This window comes from Panicum virgatum, chromosome 2N (assembly GCF_016808335.1).
Source record: "Panicum virgatum strain AP13 chromosome 2N, P.virgatum_v5, whole genome shotgun sequence".
Taxonomy (NCBI): Eukaryota; Viridiplantae; Streptophyta; class Magnoliopsida; order Poales; family Poaceae; genus Panicum; species Panicum virgatum.
This window is the reverse complement of record NC_053146.1, coordinates 11,675,176-11,690,952: the sequence shown is the minus strand read 5'-3', so window position 1 is coordinate 11,690,952 and position 15,777 is coordinate 11,675,176. Positions and strand designations below refer to the sequence as shown.

The following is a 15,777-nucleotide window of genomic DNA, read 5'->3' as shown; positions in this document are numbered from 1 at the left end:
GCGCACCTTCTCGTCGGTTGCTTGTGTGGTGTTTTTGTCGCACAGTAAGTTTTCCTATTATAACATAGCCAGTAAGTGTTCCTCAGCCGGGCCGACGAAACCCATAGCCAGGCCCAGTGCTGTGTGTTTACCTGGACTAATCACAGTGATTATGCCCTTATACACAACCCACGAATCCGAGCAATCTATCATATCCTACGGTTTTGATGTTAGTAAATAAAGTTTGCAGGACTCGAAAGTCTCTGTATATTTCATCTCTAGCTTCACATATATTTTAGATTGTGCAAATGGCATCCTGTAGAATTATGAGCACATTTTAAACGTAGCACGTAAGTTGCGAAACATTGCTTATAAAGAATTTACTCAAGTACTCACTTCTTCGGTCTTTAGATGGCTTTGGTGCATTACACAACTCTGTTATTTTTTGTCTATGTTTCCATTACAACTATATAAATGATCACTCTTGTGACCAAGGATGATGTTCCACTTTTGTATACAGTTCAGTCTTAGAGAACCATGTTCAATCAGTCCTCCCTAAATTTCAAGTAAGAAACAGATCAGACCCAAGCCCAGTAGGAATGTGAGGCATCATCAGGAATCTTGGTTTAGAATAAACTGGAAGTTCTCTCTCCATAGAATCAGATGTAACTGGTTGCTGAAGAAAGCGGAGGCTGGACCTCTAATCTTGGCAGAGTACTACCTAGTCACCGGACGCAGATCCTCAGGCATTTGGACCATTCCCAATTGACTGGTTGGTGAAGATGCATGCTAAGTACATTGTCACGACCCAACCCGCGGCCGGTCAGACCAGCGAAGGCCACTGGTCCGACCGGTGCTGCACGTCCGGCGCAGACTCCATGTGTTGGCCATCCTCGTTCCGTGCGCTGTGCACGACCTCATCCGCGACCAAGCCGCTCGCCTCCTCTTCGCCCCTATAGAACCTAGCCGACCCCATTGCCTGCCAAACCCTAGCTCCCCATTTCCCTCTCCACCTTTGGCGCCAGCCCGAGCTCCACCGCCGCCGTCGATTCGTCGTCTCCGATGAACTGTGGCTCGATTCCTCGCGCAGGGAGTATCTCCCCCTTCTCCTTGACCCGTTCCCCTCCTAATCCGGCCCGTTCCCTCGCCGTGTAGGGCCGCCGACGAGCACCTCCACCCGTCGTCGTCCCTGCTCGCCGTGGCGCCTCCCTGTTGTGCCGTTCCTTCATCTGCGCTTTGGGTGAGCTCCCCTTCACCCTGGGCCGCGCTCTGCTCGTGCTGTTCCGCCCCTGCTCGCTGCTGGCGGGAGTAGTGAGCCTCGCCACCGTGCTGCGTGCGTGTTCTGTGTGGGTAGAAGATGAACAGTGGAAGCTAATAAGAGATGCTTGTTGTACTTGTGTGTGTTTTGAGTTTACAAAAATCATAGTAACATGAGTATAGCTCCGAAAAATGTGAAATTTATTTTGATGGCTTCCTCTTACTTAGGTCTACTCATGAAAAATGTTGTTTTGCATGTTATCTTGCTGTAGAATTATCTACGATTTAATGTTGCAAAAGTGAGTTAAATGCTTAGTAATTTGTGTACTACTCTAAAAATGCCAAACCAAAGTTTGTTAGGTTCCTTGTGAAATGCTCTTTCCAGTAGTACAACTTGTTTTAATGTTTATCTACTATTTATTAAGGTCTTAGTGTGTTTTTATATGCTTTGTCTGAAAATGGTTTAATGTAGAACTTTTTGTGGAAAAATGATAAAATGGTAAAACCAGTTCTGTTGGCTTTGTGTTCATACCTAGTATCTGTGGCAATTTTCTTAGTTTTGTTCAATCAAGTTTGGATGCCTTTTCTGATTTATCTTGTATAGGACAGCTGAAATTTGTGATTTTCTTAAGTAATAATAGAAACCCGTCGAGCCCACCGAGTCTGTTGAGCCTGAACCCTGAGTCCAGTTCGTGGTCGAGCCCGAAGTTAACCAAGACAAGCAGCTAAGCATGATTCCTTGCACCTATCTAATTTGATTAGTTTAGTTATCTCACTTGGGTAATGTTGGGTTATATATATTATGTATGTATTGAATTCTTATACCTACTTTGATGCACTATCCTTCCTTGAATTATTTAACCATATTCTTGCCACATATTACTCAGTTAATAACTTAATTTGATTAGATGCTTAGCTCTACTTAGAATACTCATCTTGCTTTTTAGAAAGAATAGCTGGAGTATCACACTTACCGATAGTCCTTGATCACACTGGTTAGCTGAGGTAATGTTGGAGAGGTAGTATCGAGATTCGAGCGGAATGGTAGGGCCTAGAGAAAGAAGTCACATGGGCATATATCTGTTTGGATTGATTAAGGACCGTCCGTGGATGCCATCGGCCTTGAGCAACTTTTGGTGCTACCACATATCCAAATAATGGTACGGATGAGCCAATTACCTTCTTTGACTTGATCATTGATGCGCAGTTCTAGATACGTGACCAAGAGGCCATGTAGAGAGGCTTGGGAGTGTCCCCGGTGGACCTAAGTAACTCTCCGCATAAGCTAGATGTGAAGTTCAATGGTCAAGTCTTGTTGGGAACGGTTGACGCGAGTACCCTCTCATCCAATTTGGCCGGTTGGTTGAGTCACATGGTCCTTGCGTCGTGTGGGTAAAGTAGTATACCCTTGCAAGGTTTAAATCAATTCGAATTGTCGCGCTCTCGGATATGAGCAAGCTCTTGGTTCATCGAATTCTTCGTAGAGAGTTTCGGTATTGTTGGCTTTGGATTCATGTCATATCTATGATCATTTATATGTTGAATTTTATACTCTCGATCAATTAAAACTTCTCGGAGTTCGGGCAATACTAATTAATTTTACTAGGTGATAATCTAGAGAGCTCATGCTTATGCAATAATTACTTAACCTTAAAGCTTTTATTTGAGACTTTGCATGATCCTTGTTTATTTAATCGCGTAAGACTTGCAAGTATCTTTTGTACTCAGGTTGCTTTTTAAACCTAGTTACAGATCAGCCGAAAGTGGTGTTCGGCCACTTCTACCTCACCAACCTAGGTACGGGGGAGGAGTAGGTCGTTGAGGCTGGGATGGTGTCATTGAGCAAGACATCATTATCTTGGTATGTTTTTATCATAATCGAACTCCGTGAGAGTATGTAAAATGCAATAAACTTTAAGTTTATGTTTAATATGGTTTTCGTGAGCCCAAGGCTTGTAACAGAAGTTAGTTTGAACCCACGTATATCGAACTTGTAATATTAAGTGTGTAAAATTGCTCTTTGTGGATCATCGGCAATGTACGTGATTGTATAATGGTACGTGTGCTTAATCCTGGGCATGTGGCAAACACGTACCGGGACTACCGAATTTGCGATCGGTTTAGGTGAATTGTATTGATTAAGTGCTTCTAAGATGTGAATTAACACGTGGCGTATCGAGAGGCGGACACGTGTTAACTCTCATCTTAATGGATTAATTAATAATTTTAACCTAAATCGAGTGCAAATTGGGCGATGGTCACATGCATGGTACTTCTCACTACGGCCGACGACCTAATTGTGCGCTGAAGATGAATAAAAATCTGTTGAGCTGAAGATGAAGAAAAATGGCACTAGCTTATTGTTACTAATTGACTCTTTAATATATATAAGTCCTTACAATTCTGACCGGACAGCAGGACTATGGGCCGCCTGATTGTGAATTGTTTTGGTCCAGTAATTTCAAGAATTGAAGACAGTGATGGATGAGGTCCAGTAATAACAAAGGGAGGCAATACGGATCCTAGTTCAAACTCAACTGGAAATACTAGCTTCGAAAGAGCATTTATCTTGATATATAGCTTGTAATGTAGGATCATATATCTTGATATATAGCTTGGCGGAGGGGCCGGGGAACCCGAGTGGTTCCTGAAGCCAGCCCTCAAGCCGGCGATCGGGGTTGAGCCCTGGTTCTTGCATCGGGAGGCTCCTCTACAGCCTTCTCTCTGAAAAAAAAAGAAAAAATATTGCTTGTAGGAAAAGGAGGCATCAGCAACTCATGTCCAAGATATTCAATGGAAGATGGTGCCGAGAAATTGTGGTACAGCAGAATTAAGTTCACCCATTGACCAATGTCGGTGCGTCTTGTTGATCAAACACGCTCACCCGCCACTCCGCCATTGGGACGGTTCAGCTCTGAAGCTAATATGGAACGTGTTGATCATTCTCGTCCGTAAAACAGTTCTTGAACTGCACTGCACCACTGCTATTAGCTGCACATGATATAATTCTTCAGTTCTCAATGAAGAGCAAAACTTGTACCAATTTCCCATGTGTTTTAATTTATGGATACATTGACAATGATGCAAATAGTTAGATCACAACAGTGTTTCCATGCATGGATGTTAATCAACATATTGTTAAAAAATTATTAACTTACTCAGTAGCTAACAGTTCGTCTGTGAGGCCACCAATGAAGATCACCTGATGGTTAAAATCACCAGTTCTGAATGCTACCTGAAAGAGGAAGAGTAAAGTTATGGCACAAAGCCATTATATCAAACAGAGCTAGCAAAATATATCAAAAAGAAGTTGATTTGTGTATAGCAGAGGTTTGCTCTAAATACGAACATAAAAAAAACGAAGGATTTCAAAGAAACCACACAGCACTCAAAAGAAATAAATATAGGCAACTGTAATGTAACAATCAAAATCTGCAAATAGACATCTTGAAATGAAAAAAAGGGAATGTGTTTCCCCGTAGAATAAGATGCCCAACCCATTAGCATGTGAATAACCCCCAGTAAACCCTCGTTTAACAAATAACAAAGAATTACAATACAGCCTAGCTTCAGCCAGAAATAGAAGTACCAAGAAAGCCTATAACAGGCATTCACACATCATTGTCAATGGCAACACATAATTTACTAAGCGTGGCTACAAAATTTTAAGGCTAAGAAGAAAAATGTCTGAGATATGGAACAAGCAAACCACAAAATCACCTATTCTGCAAGGACTACAAGTCAAAAGGGTCAGCATTGTATACTAACTAGCCTTTCCTCCACAGGAAATGGTACATCAACTATGAGACACGCAACTAAAAGGGCATAACCATGTAGCATCAGCAAAGGAGAATTACCCCAAATCCAAACAAACAAATTGTAGAATGTAAGGAACATGGCCCCATTAGATCATAGTTTTGTGATTTTGGTGATTGAGTAACAACGCAATCAATGGGACTAATGAGTTTGTCAAGTGAATATTTATAGATCCCAGGGATGAAGCAAAAAGGCCAAGCAAAACAAAACACAAAGAAAAAACTCAAAGAAACGATGAATTGGATGAGTTCTGCAAAACACAGTAGGACCGGTTACATCGGTGAATCAGCACCGGTGCATCCGAAGGTGACAGGTTACACAAGTGCCAGACCTCCGGTCTAATCAGACTGCGCAGCAGAGGCCAAGTGCAAGAAACATTGCATCACTGGATGCACCGGTGGTATCAAGATTTGGACGTCAGTGCAAGCACCGGAGGAGTGTTCAGAGACGATGTCGAACGGCCAGGAGGCATGTCTTCAGGACCGGTTACACCGGTGGTCCTCAGGAGCGAAGCACCGGTGCAATTCTGCGTAAGCTGAGATGAAGATCTTCAGGACCGGTTGAACCGGTGGGTCACCGGTGCATTACACTAGTCTAACCAGTGACAGCCACGTAGGCGGTCAGGAGGCCAACGGCTAGTACTGAGCCGTGTGTGACCGGATGCACCGGTGCCCCCTGACCTGTCTAACCGGTGCTTTCGCAGAAAAGTGGCCAACGGCTCTCAACGGCTCTATAGACTTGGAGTCCTATATATATGCCATCCCCCGGCCATTTGAAGTTTGCTGGAGCAACTACAAGTCTCATACACACCCAGGAAACCCTCTAAGCCAACTCAAGTCTATATTGATCATATCCTTAGGTTTAGCACTAGTTTCAAGAGTGTAAAGTGCTAGATTAGCTCTTGAGTGAGTGAGAGCAAGGCTTAGTGTCTTTGTGCTGTGGTTCTTTATTGAACCAAGAAGATATCTTGGAACGCCGGCCCCTTGAAGCTTTGTGGCTCGCCGGCAACGTCAACGACCCTCCAACTTGGTGTGGAGCGGCGTGGACGATCTTTGTGCGGGGGATGTGGAGACCCCCTTCCTTCATGGACAAACTCCTTAGTGGAACCCGAGATCAAGGTGACCGTGGTGACTCGGTGTCCCCGGAAGAGACTTGATTTCTGAGAAGTAATACTCTTAGTGAGTGCTTCAACAACGTGGATGTAGGTGTGCCTTTGTGGCTAACCGAACCACGGGATAAACACCCGCATCAAGAGTTTGCTTCTCCTATCCCGCTTTTTAAGCTTCCGCATTTCATACTAGCAATCTTTGTGTGCCTTTACTTTTATAGAGTAGAATCTTGATAGGAAAGGCTATATGTTGCTAAACTATTTTGGGATAGGGGTTTTTCACACTAGCAAAGCTTTAGTTGCACATATAGATAGCACGCTTTAGTTTAATATTGTGCAATTTAGTTGGAGCCATAGGTCTAAGTTTTAAGTTGCCTAATTCAACCCTCCCCCTCTTAGGCTAGAGCATCGATCCCGGTTCTTTCAATTGGTATCAGAGCCGGGACTCACGTCTCTCACAAAGAAAGCCAATTCCATTGGCAATTTGTGTTTACCGGCTCATTTGATCGGTTAGGCTTCACCGCCTAGTGAGTTAGCTCTTTGGGGAAGGGATGAATCCTTTAGAAATGGCTTCACAATACTACGGGGAAGAGTTAAGTATTTTACCATCTAATTTTTCCCAAAAGTTTGAGAGAAAGCTCAAGAAAAAGAAGAAGCAAAAGAAGGAGAAAAAGCCCAAGGATGAACCTCGTGTTTTTCTTGGAGAATGGGTGGATAATGGTGTAGAATCAAGCTCAAGCTCAAGCTCAAGCTCAAGTGATGAGTCCATCAAGAGCACCACCACCGGCACAAATGAGGGAGCTTCATCATCCAACACATGCCACGTGGCCAAAGGTATGGATAGCAATGTAAGTGATGATGACTCCGACTCTCTTTCAATTAAGGATCTTCTTGACTTAGTTCATGAGCACCAAAGAGTCATTAAAAAGCAATCAAAAGAATTAAAAACCTTAATGATCTTAATGCTTCTCTTGCTACAAATTATGAAGATTTGTTTTGCAAATTCAAATTACTTAGCAAGGAACATGAAGAGCTCAAATCAAAATTTGAGAGCGTTAATAATACTAATGACTCTTTGGAAACTAAACAATCTACCCCTAGTACAAACCTAATTTCTAAAAAAGATGCTCCAACTTCTTGCAGTGATTTAATTAATAAATCTTTCTCTAACCCTTGCAATGTGGAATGCAATGAGAATGTTGTTGTAGAATCATATGATGCTCTCATTGCCAAGGAAAATTGTGAGCTCAAGCAAGAAGTACAAAGGTGTAGCGAAAATGGCCTCTCATGCCATATTTCAATATAATGTTTTGGTGATTGATATAGCCAACACAACACTTGAACTAATATGATTGTTAAGATGACCATTCTTATGCTTTTAGGTTCAAGTGATGACAAAGAGAAGATAGGCATAGCTAGGCCCGAAGGGCCGCACCTACGGTGGTTCCGGTGCTCTTCAGTCCAAAGGACAAGAATTGAAGAGACCGTGAAGAAATCCAAGTCGAAAAGATCAAAACGAAGACAATTTGCTATCACCGGTTAAACCGATGATGAGCAAATTGCACTCATCGGTGCAATGAACACAGAAGCTGCGAGCTAGGGTTTGGCACCGGATTAACCAGCGTTGGGTGTTTTACACTCACCGGTGTAATGGACTTGGAGGCCGAAGAAGCAGCAGGAGTTTTACAGGCACCGGTTAAACCGGCGATCAAGGCAAAGTGAACGTCGGTGTAGTTGTCCAGAGAGTTGGTTTTCGGGAACTCTGGGACAGTTACATGCACCGGTTAAACCGGCAATGAAGATACATTCACCGGTTGATTACGTCGGTTGATTAAGGTAGCCATTGAAGTATAACAGCTAGTTGGAAAAAGGTGCTCACCGGTTAAACAGGTGATGACACAAAGTGGATCATCGGTTTAACCGGTGATAACGCTTTTTGTCAGCCACTTTTCCAATGGCTCTTTTGGGGTGTGTGGGCTATATATACCCCCCAAGGCCGGTTGCTGCATATGGTTGGACACTAGAAAAATTGAAGGAAGTGTTGCCCAAGCAAACTAACATATCCAACCATCCTAGCAAAGCTTAGTGTCATATCTAGCTTGTGAGAAGCTTTGAGAGAGTGCTTTGTGCACCTTATAGGGATTAGTTCTTGCGAGAGCTCCCTTGAGCAAAGTCTTGCTACGGCAAGCAATCGTGTACTCGTCGTGTGACCCTTCGACTTGGTGTGGAGAGGCAACGACACTTTGTGCTGGGAAGGAGACCCCTCTTGGTGAGAAGCTCCAATAGTGAAGACAGTGCCGTTGGTGACGCTTTGAGAGAGATGGTGGCGGTGGCCTTGTCTTGGTGACTTGGCGCCACTTAGCCTTTGCTTGCCGGAAGCCTTGGTGGCGAACGCAAGACGGTGATCAAGCGAAGAAACTTGGCATCACACTTGTTCGTGTTGGACAAGTGGCCGTGGACGTAGGGAGGGACTTGGTGTCCTAACCGAACCACGTTAAATCATGTGTCTTGGTGTCTTCACAGGAGTTTGCATATTCTCTCCCTTACCTCTTTACTTATCGTATTACGTTTCTGCATTTGCTCTATCTTGTGTGCCTTTACTTTCCTAGTTAGTTTGATTAGGATTGGCTATAGGTTGCAAGTCTTTTAGGGGTAAGTAGAGAGTAGCATAGATAAACCTTAGTCATAACTAGCATGTGTAGGACGTGTTAGGTTTCTCTTATGCAAATAGATTGAGCCCTAGGTTAGAAAGCGATTAGCGACCCTATTCACCCCCTCCCCCTCTAGGGTCGGACACCCCGGTGATCCTTACAAAAGGCTCATTAAGGACTTGGCAAGATTGAAGGGCAAGAGCATGGAGAGCAATGTCCAACCTTCTCAAGATAACCATAAAGACATGGAGAAAAATCTTGAAAAGGGGTCCAACGTGACTTGCTCAAAGTGCCATAGAAAAGGCCACAAGTCCAACAAGTGCCCTCAACCCAAAAAGAAGCTTTCGGATGAGAAGAATAAGAAGAAGCTCACAATCAAGAGTTCTCTCATCTATACCAAGCCCAACTGGAGAAACAAGAGCCATAGGACCTCCTATGTGATCAAAAAGAAGACAAATGGCAAGGTGGTTGCTTACAAGGTTGGGAAGCAAGAAAGGAGTTGGAATCACTCCATTTGGGTGCCTAAGGATGTCATCACCAATTTGAAGGGTCCTTAAATGGTGTGGGTTCCAAAGTTGACTTGAAGCCCAAGAACGGCTGTGGGGGATTTGGAGGCTTAGCTCACAAGATGATGAGAGGGTTCATGCCAAAGAAGCTAAGCTCACAACTTGGACATTTGGTGCCGAAGTCCCGCATAAGGTAATGGTAGCTAGATTTCAATTCAAGCATTATGTAGCTCCATTACCATTGCTAGATTGTTTGCATGCATTGCATTCTCCTAGTGTTATATATGGTAGGTTGCTTGTGTCATGATTCTAACCCATGAGCAACCTACATGGTTTGATAAATGTGTAGAAAGCTACACGTGGCTACCCTTCATGGTACATGGACTTCATGAGATATGTGTTTCATTTATGTACCATGAGCACAAGCTATAGGGTAAACTTCCCATTGTTGTCATAAACAATGTGCATACATTTGGTTAAGTGATTCAAACACTAAATGCACACATTTAGGGGGAGTTCATCCTATAGTTTGTGATTTTGAGACTAACTTATTTTCAAGCTTATCTTTTGTAGTCTCATATTGAGCCATGATGTATTGAACTAAATTTCTATATTTAAGTTCATAAGCTATGTGCTCATGCATATGCTCACCTTGGTGTACCAAGTGTTTTTGACCTCAAAGACTTTCAATTGATATCTAATTCCAATTAGTATCATTTGGCACAAGTCTCTTTCAAATTGGTACATGCAAGGTAATTAAATTATCCCCCGGAGATATGCATGGTCTAATTTTTTTTTCAGTTGGTATCTTTATCAATTCTTTGTTATTATAGAGCTACCTCTGTGCATGATATGATCTAAACTTTCTCTTTCAAATGTCTAGTTGTGCACTTGATTTTCACATTATCATTTTGTGCACACACTTTGTGGAAAGCTTAACTCATGTCAAGCAAGTGTGATTTTGTGATCCACCCTAGTAATTGCTCAATTAGTATCTTCATTGATATAATACAATTAGATCATGATTCATGGAACTAACTCTCTAGGCTACTAACTTTTTCCTTTGAGCTATGTTGTTTTGCAAAGCTTTTTAGCTGATTTGATTCCAAAGGGGGAGAGTTTGGGTCAAAGCAAGGAAAACCAAGGGGGAGAAGTGTCAAAGCAAGGTGATCAAAGGAGAAGTTTGCAAGTGGCTTTGACAAAGGGGGAATAATAGATTTAGGGGGAGGCCAAATCAACATTGGATGATGGTAAGCATCCAGGCAAGTGTAAGTGGTTCAATTGAGTTCAATTCGTATCAATTTATCAATTTTTGCAAAATTTATGCTTGCTTTGATTGTGTTGTCATCAATCACCAAAAAGGGGGGGATTGTAAGGAACATGGCCCCATTAGGCCATAGTTTTGTGATTTTGGTGATTAAGTAACAACGCAATCAATGGGACAAATGAGTTTGTCAAGTGAATATTTATAGATCCCAGGGATGAAGCAAAAAGGCCAAGCAAAGCAAAACACTAAAAAAGAACTCAAAGAAACGATGAATTGGATGAGTTCTGCAAAACACAGTAGGACCGGTTACACCGGTGAGTCAGCACCGGTGCATCCGAAGGCGACCAGTTACACCGGTGCCAGACCTCCGGTCTAATCAGACTGCGCAGCAGAGACCAAGTGCAAGAAACACAACATCACCCGATGCACCGGTGGTATCAAGATTTGGACGTCGGTGCAAGCACCGGAGGAGTGTTCAGAGACGATGTAGAACGGCCAGGAAGCATGCCTTTTGGACCGGTTACACCGGTGGACCCCTGGAGCGAAGCACCGGTGCAATTCTGCGTAAGCTGAGATGAAAATCTTCAAGACTGGTTGAACCAGTGGGTCACCGGTGCATTACACCGGTCTAACCGGTGACAGCCACGTAGGCTGTCAGGAGGCCAACGGCTAGTACTGAGCCGTGTGTGACCGGATGCACCGGTGCCCCCTGACCGGTCTAACCGGTGCTTTCGCAGAAAAGTGGCCAACGGCTCTCAACGGCTCTATGGACTTGGAGTCCTATATATATGCCATCCCCTGGCCATTTGAAGTTTGCTAGAGCAACTACAAGTCTCATACACACCCAAGAAACCCTCCAAGCCAACCCAAGTGCATATTGATCATATCCTTAGGTTTAGCACTAGCTTCAAGAGTGTAAAGTGTTATATTAGCTCTTGGGTGAGTGAGGGCAAGGCTTAGTGCCTTTGTGCTGTGGTTCTTTGTTGAACCAAGAGGATATCTTGGAGCGCCGGCCCCTTGGAGCTTTATGGCTCGCCGGCAATGTCAACGACCCTCCGATTTGGTGCGGAGCGGCGTGGACGATCTTTGTGCGGGGGACGTGGAGACTCCCTTCCTTCGTGGACAAGCTCCTTAGTGGAATCCGGAATCAAGGTGACCGTGGTGACTCGGTGTCCCTGGAAGAGACTTTATTTCCGAGAAGCAATACTCTTAGTGAGTGCTTCAACAACGTGGATGTAGGTGTGCCTTTGTGGCTAACCGAATCACGGGATAAACACCTGCGTCAAGAGTTTGCTTCTCCTATCCCGCTTCTTAAGCTTTCGCATTTCATACTAGCAATCTTTGTGTGACTTTACTTTCATAGAGTAGAATCTTGATAGGAAAGGTTATAGGTTGCTAAACTCTTTTGGGATAGGGGTTTTTCACACTAGTAAAGCTTTAGTTGCACATATAGATAGCACGCTTTAGTTTAATATTGTGCAATTTAGTTGGAGTCATAGGTCTAAGTTTTAAGTTGCCTAATTCACCCACTCCCCCTCTTAGGCTAGAGCACCTATCCGGGTCCTTTCGTAGTACTGCAGCAGTGCAGCACTACTATTATCAACAAAGGAGGAGAATTTCGCTGTGGAACGTGTAGATCTTTCTCGTCCGTATAACAGTTCTTGAACTGCACTGCACTGCAGCACTGCTATTAGCCGCATTTCATAGTAGCTGCTATTAGGTAGAGGTTGGGAAATTGTAGTGTTTTTAGGGCAATTTGGTTTTGGTCGTGGTGTACATTTGGTTTATGATGTTTTATGTTTAAGTGTTTTTTATTTATCTGTATTCTTAATTTGCATCTATCAGTCATCAGACGTCATTATATATATTCTTCCATCTTTACGAATAATGAAAAATAACAGGAGAAGTTGTTGGTCTGTTTCGGATGACGGAAAGAAATAAAATAGTGAAGTGGCAAGCAGGTGGGTAGTCCTACTGGAACAAGGCTTCACTAACTTTATCCCCACCGGTCACCGGTCAAGGTCCCATGTGTCAATGACCCAAATGTAAAAAGATTAAAGTCAAAAGAACGGTTTCCGTCCATTGTCATCCGATTCGTGACCCTGGCACAGTGGGAAAGGTATCATGGAATTGAATATCCTTTCTCTACATATTGCAACTTAGTTATTTATACTGCAGGGTATTGGTCTCGCATAATAGATCAATAGTTCTGCGAATCATAGTCCTGCTTTGCATGTATTCATTCTTGTACCATTTACATATAGTATATGAGACAACTTCCTGCCTGTGGTTATATATCTGGGTCTCAACCACCAAATCAATATGGCGGATGGCAATAAAAAGAGGAGAATATGAACAACACAAATGCGGGGTACATGCGAGTTATATGTGTCATATATGAAAAGGAGGCACAAAAAATTTGTATCCAAGGCATAAAACAAACTCATGTGGGAACTATTCATCGGTAGCGCCGCCCGCAGTCGAAGTGTGCTAACCCACTACTGAGGCTAACCAAACTCTATCATGGTCACACCTCTGAAACTACCGCCGAACGTGTTGATGTTACTGTATAACATCCGCGGAGAAAGAGAAGCTATGAACAGCTAAGCCACATTCAGAGAAGAAAATATATAGCAACACCAACACAAGATGCCTACTCGGCACTGTATGTGCTCTGACGTGCTGAACAATTAACTGCTCACATCTTGTTTTATTTTGAAGATCAAGTGTGAGGAACAGCCCAAATTATCTCAACTAAACTGGGTCATCATCCATTGATCAACCCAGTTTAAGCGAGATAATCCCGGTAGTCCCCGGTATGCGCCTTGAGCAACGCCCAGGATCAACTCACATACCGTTTGTTCACGTCATAGCAACCATCACAAGGATACATATGAGAGCAAAATTTTAAACTTTTGATTACAAGTCTTAATTATCTTACAAAAACTCATGAATTTAACTATAACATAAGCAACTAAACATGAGGACTTTCAGTATTTAAGTATTCTTTACAAACTAAGGTGTCTCCTAGGTCTAGGTGGATAACCTACCATATTTTTCTTATGATTCAGAGCCTAAACGCAGCGGATAACTTAGAGAGTATTAAGTAGCAATAAAGATGTCCTTGCCCATAAGACACCACTTGCATAAACTTTGAGCGAATTCCACCGTCCATCCACTTTGAGCCTGAACATGGTCATCACTCCTTCGAAGAGAACCTGCAAAACAACTTAACGACAACACCGTAAGTACATTTCGTACTTGCGAGACTTATCCATAATACTATACATTTGGTGAATGCATGATGCCAGTCAAATTTTAACATTAATGTATAAAAATGCGAGCATAATTTGTCAAGTGAATAAGCAAAAGACATGACATCTAATATTTCTATATCAAGCACCAATACAATTGCATAAGTAAAGTGATCATGTAATTATGAGCTCAATCTTCCATAAGCCCTTCACGAAACTCTACGTTAAAGTCAAAGTACAAGAGCGTGCTTAATGTCCGAGAGCGCGGCTATTGCAATAGGTTATAAATCCTACAGGGGTGTACAACTTTTCCCACACGACACGAGACCATAGGTCATACGACTTGTCGATCCGTAAGCAATGATTCACGTGTCAACCGTTCGCATACCCATCCCCAACGCTGAGACGAATGGCCGGGATGGACAGGTGCAACGGAACCGCCGACTACACCCCATCAAAAACCGCGCCGAATCCGCTCAGTGAAGGGTGCGTGTATGGTACTAAGCTTACCATCCCATTATAAAGCATGTGGCTTGTACGGAAGAGTGCTCAAGTATCAAAGCAATGACGCGTCAGTCCTTAACCAACTCAAGCAAGTCTAAACCATTTGGATTCCACTTCCAACATGGCCCTACCACACTTGCTCAAGTCTCGATCCATCATTCATATCTTGCTTATGTTTTAATAATCTTTCTCATTTACTCAAGTATATTTAAGCAAACACCCTATAGCTCGCGAGTGATGGTGACCTTGCCATCTCTCGACTTCTTCCGTACGCTAAGAATGGCTAAACAAATTAATTCGAGAAGTCTAAGCATACATACTTTAACTAGTATAAGTTGTTCTAGAGCTAAAAGGGAAAACATGCCAAGTGGGTTCTACACAAATCACATGAACTAGATAGGGTTAAGCCTATGCACAAACAATACTTTATAATAGCAAATTAAGAATTCAAAAGTAAGGTTTGAGATACATAGGTGCCTGCCTTCGTACTCCGCAACCGCGACACTCCAGAACGTCATTCTCTAAGAAAGTAAACAAATGCATGAATTAGAAAGGATGCCAATGCATATGCTTATGATGAGTTAGAAAAGATGCCGTGAATGCATATGCTTATGAGATGCAATGACTTATGAGAGGTAAAGGCTAACATGATTCAAGTTCATAAAGTAAGCAAGTCAATGAGGTAAATTAGGGTACACAATCACTGCTTAGGGTGGAGGTGCAAATCAATTATTCATACAAGCACACACTCAACAAGACAAGTTGTAACATTAGGATGCCATCAAAACTAGTTGTGCTAATATTATTTGTGATATAAATTAAGAATAAGCAACTCACACAACATCAAGCATCAACCATGGAAGTTAGTTCATGATTACTAACAACATAGAGTGCTAGAGCCTAGAGTATGCTCATACAATTTGATAATATTATTATAGCTAAATTTAGACAATTCAAGAATTAATGGGTGGCTACTAGCAACATCACATTTTAGTTAAGGTAAAATCATCATTATATAAAAGAGAAGCTAGCAAATCTTATTCTACTTAATTAAGACAAGTATCTTCATTATAAGACCATCATTATAAGTTGTTTCATGGAGGTTCCAAACCATAACAGCATATCACATTTATTTAATTAACAAAGGGAAGTTGATAGCTCAATGAGCACAATTGATTTACTAGGCATTTTACAAGGAAACTAGTTTTAGAACAAACATATCTAAATTAACATCCTTCTACCACCACATCATAAAGTTTAATATTTAGTTACATCACAACATGGCCATAAGAAACTAACAAGGATGTTTCATGATTTTAGGAGCATCATAAAATGATTGACCATGCATCCAACTAGGTAGAAAGCTCTTAAGTCATAAATTAGAAACTACAAGAGTATATAACTATTTCATGGGTGCATCAATTTTAGACATAAG

General features: G+C 42.3%; 1 long non-coding RNA gene across 1 annotated transcript; it reads left to right on the top strand.

The window, feature by feature from the left end:
- Window positions 1-815: 815 nt before the first annotated feature.
- LOC120659749 lies at window positions 816-3,290 on the top strand. Its single transcript, XR_005669161.1, has 2 exons — window positions 816-1,219; window positions 2,989-3,290. It is a non-coding gene; the product is annotated as an uncharacterized LOC120659749 (long non-coding RNA).
- The last annotated feature ends 12,487 nt before the right edge of the window (window positions 3,291-15,777 follow it).